Source organism: Cynocephalus volans, chromosome 9 (assembly GCF_027409185.1).
Source record: "Cynocephalus volans isolate mCynVol1 chromosome 9, mCynVol1.pri, whole genome shotgun sequence".
NCBI lineage: Eukaryota > Metazoa > Chordata > Mammalia > Dermoptera > Cynocephalidae > Cynocephalus > Cynocephalus volans.
The window spans coordinates 53,863,128-53,869,145 of NC_084468.1; the positions used below are offsets into that span (position 1 = coordinate 53,863,128).

Here is a 6,018-nt window from a genome sequence, read left to right on the forward strand (position 1 = left end):
TTGAGTCTATATTAAGGATATTCGCTTATAGTATTCTGTTTTTGTACCTTTGTCTGGTTTTGGTATTAGAGAGATTCTGACCTCATAGAATGAATTTGAGAGAAGGGCCTCTCCTTCAACGTTTTGGCATAGTTTCAAAAAGACTGGTGTTAATTCTTCAAAGGTTTGGTAGAATTCAGCAGTGAATCCATCTGGTTCTCAGTTTTCTTTGTTAGGAGACTGCTGATTACTGCTTCAATCTTGTTGCTTGTTATTGGTCTGTTCAGGTTTTCTATTTCTTCTTGGTTCAGTCTTGTAGTTTGTATGTTTCCAAGAATTTATTCATTTCCTCCAGGTTTTCAAATTTGTTGGTGTGTAGATATTTGTAGTATTCCCTAATGAACTTTGTATTCCTGTGGTATGCAAAGTTTCATGCATTAGTCTATCTTTACACTAGTTATGTCCTAGTATTCATGATGTAAGATGGTGAGAAAAGTAGTGGGACTTAAAATTATAATTTAACGATAGAAAAGTATGTTAAAAGTTACCTACAAATTATTTTTGGCTGCGGTGTGCTGATAAGAGTATTTATGCTAAAGCAGAATGAACAACTTTTTAAAAAAGTGAAACAATGCAGAATGGGGAAAACAAACAAACAAACAAACAACAACAACAACAAAAAAACCCAGCTGGACCAAAATGACGTAATTTTTAAAATAAATAAAAGCATACCAGGAGGGACCATCTTTAATTTATAGGAAAAAAATCACAACAAATCAGTAACTTACATAATAGCTTGAGTGATAAAGTAAAACCACAACTTATTCAATATAATATGTTTCCCCTTTCTATCTCCACTCAGGAATGAAGCTTTAGATTCACATTACCTTGGCTTATTAATGGGGGGAAAGGAATGCCAGGGGTGGTTGGTTGAAGCATGAGGACAGTATTGAGGACAATACTATTTCTAATAACTAAAATTATTTTGGCTTGAATTTCCTGTCACATTACAGAAACAACTATTCAAAATAAAATACATGCTTTAGGAGAAGCCCTATTTAAAATACCAATGCTACACCTGCATAAAAATTCTTTCTAAAAAAATTGGTGTCAATTTACATATCAAAGGATAGGCCATGGAAGGTATGGGAGAAATTTTCAAGGAAAAAACACAAACGTAACCATAGTATTGGTATATGCCTACCCATGATTTCATGATTTTCAATAACTTTGTTGGATGTCATCACCCTTTATTAAAACTGTATCACACAGAACAGAGTAGAGTATAAGAAATATATTCTGGAATTTAAAAAACTACTAAATGTGACTAATGTTAAACTATTAAACTCATACTCATTTGTTTTTGATACAGATAATAAAAGAAAAAGTTTAATAATAAAATTTTATTTTGGTAATTAGATCCAATTATAACCATACATTGAAAACCAGTATATTTTTTCAATGATTTATTATGAATCTTTTTCAAAATGCCCTTTTTAACTAGATATCTCATTATCTTTCTTGTGACTTAACCTTGTGCTAGTAAAATATATACAATCCGACTCAATTAATCTCTCTCATTCCATCTCTTCCAACATCCTTTTTGCTTCTTAATCATATAGAAGTAAATGCTTGAAGTTGTTGTTGCTGTTGTTTTTCTCCAGTGGTCTCTGCCTTCTACTCTAACAGTATTTTTAAAAAAATTTTAGGCCAGTATTGTTTTTCCTTAGATATTGGTATCTATATTATCACACCTCCTTACTTTTTGATACTTTTTGTTTAATATGCAGCTCTGAGTTTGACAAAATTATTAAACAAAACAATCTTTTTCCTAGTGTATGTAGTTCTTACTCACTATATGTGTGATACCATAAAAATAACCATTGTCTCACATTTTTGTTCTTATATTTTTCTATCTGGATTTGAGAAACCTCATTCATCTCTAATCTTTATATCAGATACCTCACAGAATTCGTTTCTAATGTCATTGCATTAAAAATGTCTGTAGATGGGTATGTGTGAAGAAAAAAAGTACAAGAAACAAAACCAGAAAGGCAATACCTGGTGTTTTGAATTATAGATCAATTTTCTTCCTATTTTTCTGTGTATTTCTAAAAGAAGATATTCGAACATATTTTGAAGTTAGTATTTCCATAAAAAATATGGCATAATTTAATTTACAAAAGAAGAATGAGTGAATTAAGTCATGTAGCTCTTCCTTAAATTACTAAAATTTAGTAGTTTACACAATACTAATTCATTTTTAAAAAATAAATGATTAAAAGTTGTTGAGAGCTATATAGTATGAAGCTTTGAGTACGCTTTCTGAAAAGTCAGCCAAATTTTTCAGTTATACGCAATTTTATCATAAAAATGTATTCTCCCAGATTAATCCATCTAAGTTTGAGTGCCTTACTAATAATCATCCTTAATAATGGTAATAAATCAGTTTTTAATGTTGTTCCTCTGCCAAGCACCAAGCTAAGTGTCTTATAGTTAGCACCCATGTTATTTGGATTTTATTATTATTCCCATTTTTAAGATGAGCAATGTGAAGCTCCAAAAGTTAAATTATCATTCTAAAGTTGGATGCCACGTGCTTTACTGAGCAGGTCTTTAAAATCAAATTTTTCTTTACTAAAATCTACATCATATGAAATGGGGGTTCTACACACTATTAAATCCTACTAAAGAAGTTATTGTTGGTTTTCAGGGAACTATTTTAGGAATAATTAAAATTAAAATTATATTATGCATAGTTATAGAGTAGATGGATAATTAAGAAAAGGGATTAAATATTACATAATATTACATAATGTTATTATTTGAAATGTACTAATTTTCTTCTAAAGACCACACACATTTTAACGTATTAGTATGCATTTGAACATGTTGGCACAGATTGTTAAATTTGTTAGGGCTTTTTTTTTTTTTTTTTTAGAATACTGTTTTTTAAAATTAGGTATGAGAAAAATTCAGTCCATATATTATAATTCCATGTCAAATTCTTTTAGGCCACTTTTAACTCTTGGAGAGTCTTATTTTTAGTACTTCTGTTTTGTGATATTATATTATTCAGATGTAATATTAGTATTATTGATTCCCTAATTGTGTAAAATCACTCCCAATAAAAGGAAGAAGCAATTGCCTTGGATAGGTGAATTGGTGTTATAAGTAGAGGAAATATCAACAAATCAAACCATAGTGGACAACTCTTGGAAATACAAAATAAGCACAAACTTAAATGGTCCATATATTTAGAGTTACCTGTACTCAAAGAAAATATAGAAGGAATATAAAAAGGCAACAAAATTAACTGGGGGTGGGGGAGGAGCTTGTTCCTCTAGGTAAGAGAAATGATCAAGACCCACAATCAGAAATATTATCAAATATCATCTGTTGTAGGTCCTTTGAAATTATGTAATCTCTTTGAATCTTGTTTGTGTCATCTACAAAAGTAAAGCAATAATAACAATTAAAAGGGCTGGCTGGTTATCTCAGTTGGTTTTAGAGTGTGGTGCTGAAAACACCAAAGTCTAGGCCAGTTTCCAAAAAAAATAAAAATAAAAAAAAAATACCACACTTGATCTTAGCCAAAAGGCCGAGAAGCGATAAAATAAAAAAAAAATAAATTAAAGTTCCAGGAAAGGATTCAATAAGGTAATGTAGGCAGACCATTTGCATAGTGAATTATATATATACATATATATAATTAAGTACTTAATATATATATATATATATATATATATATATATATATATATATATATATATATATATATATATATATATATATATTAAGTACGTAATAAATACCAAAATAATGAGAAATTCCCTAAGGCTCCTATGCATTGCAATTATGATTAGTGTTATAATGGTGTGTAAATGTTCATTATTTCTTGTTAGTAATACTCCATTATTTCTTGTATTTATTCATCTATGTGTTCATCTTCTTGATTTAAATATAAACTCATGAGGCATGGCTTCACCTTGTTCACTATTTTATTTCTAGCACCTGAGACAATGTCTTGCATCAATAGAATATTGAAAAATAACAGAAGAATAGGAACATGAATATTAGATTAAAACTGCAAAGGGATAAATTTAGATGACAGTTGTAGTACTGAGAGTGAAAATGGCTTGAAAGATATGAATTGTGTTTTGATGAGGGATTTGATTAAACTATCTTTTAAAAACTTGTTCACTTGTTTTATATTAACAAAAAAAGTGGAAGAATGGGACAAAAAATAAATGGCTTCAATGATGTAGAAAATGATTGAAACATTGATAAAGAAGAGAAAGTTTCAAGGGGAGGAAATTGGAATGATGTGAAATAGAGTCTTAGGTTACATTAACTTAGGAGCCAACTAAATAGAACAAGTTATATGAGGAGCTGTTAAAGAATTGAGCTCAGGTCAAGATTAAGAACTAAATGAAGAAACATGTCAAAAAATAATAAAGCAGAAGGGTAGTAGGTATGGCTGAAAAGGTAAGCAAGGACCTGACCACTTAAAAATCCTATAGGTAGTTCAAGGATTTTAGAATATCTTCTAAGAGCAATATTGAGTCCCTATAGTATTTTAACTAAAGAAGTTAAATGACTAGTTTTGTAGTTTTTAAAGATTTCTCTGAGTACAATGATAAAAATAAGAATTAATATAGGCAAACTGGTAGGAGAATATTTCTTTGGCACAGGCAAAGAGAGATACTATCTTGATAGGGTGTTAGTAGTTAGCCAAGAAAAATAATGAATTGGTATTTACACAATGTAAAGTTTAAGAATGAGAAGGTCATTTGGAATGAATTCTTAGATTTCTAATGTGAGCAAACATATTGTATACTCATGATGTTCATTACCACCAAGAATATTAGAAGAAAAAAAATAGCAATAGAGGAAGAAATCATATCTTCTCATTCGTGGTTATATTTCTTTGAAAAATTTATAAGACATCCAATTAGAGATTTCAGACATATAGTAGATATATATATTTGAAGTTCAAAAGTGTGGTCTGGCTTGGAAATCTAAGTGTGAAGATTTTAGAATTAGATGGCAATTAAAATCAAGGGAAAGGAAGATATCAAAAAGTTGAAGAAATTGGAGTAAATATTTATTTTTACACACACGTATTTTTAACAATTTAATTTTTAAAGGTAACTTCACTTATTGACAAATTCGATATATTAATATTTTCTTCATGAAAAAAATGAATAGTAATATTTTACAGTCTCAATAGTGCCATTAATGAGAATTTTCTTGAAGTTATCATATTAGAAAAGATAAAATGTCAGATTTTTAACAAGACTTATTTTTTCAGAAAGCAATTAAAAATGTTACATAAGAGTTATTAATGTAAGCTTAAGATGTCTGTTCTTATTTTAAAATGGCTCCGTTGTGCATAGTGGAAGACTTTGCAGAGCTAGGATTTTGCATATTACTAATGCAAAGATTGTGACAACTTTTGAATATGAAGATAAATAACCACAACTGTCAGGATATTAATATGCATTAAACATTCCAACAATACATCTAGGTAAAACATGATTAATCTTACACATACTGATGATGTTTAAAGCAGAGGCATTCTTGAAATTAATCTTGTCCTGTGGGAGAATTCAATGAATGGTGCTGTGTTTATAATTTCAATTTCTTGACAGCATACTGAATCTTTAGCATTTGTAATTCCAAATATTTTTCAAGGTTAGCCACTTTTCCATACAGTTGACCCTTTGTACCCATGGGTTTCTCATCTACAGATCCGACCAACCACAGATTGAAGATATTTTTAAAGTAATAATAAACACAACACAAATAAACAATAATACAGCATAACATAAACAACACAAATAACACAAATAAACAAGACAGTATAACATGTATTTACATAGATTTACATTGTATTTGGTATTAGAAATAATTTATAGATAATTTAGAGTAGATGGGAGGATGTGCATAGGTTTTATGCAAATACTACCCCATTTTACACAAGGGACTTGAGCATCGGCAAATTTTGGTGTCTGTCAAGGGTCCTGGAACCAATCA

At 29.4% G+C, this 6,018-nt stretch overlaps 1 pseudogene; it reads right to left on the reverse strand.

The window, feature by feature from the left end:
* Window positions 1-3,468: 3,468 nt before the first annotated feature.
* Window positions 3,469-3,592, reverse strand: LOC134386747 (U2 spliceosomal RNA; annotated as a pseudogene).
* Between the last annotated feature and the right edge of the window lie 2,426 nt (window positions 3,593-6,018).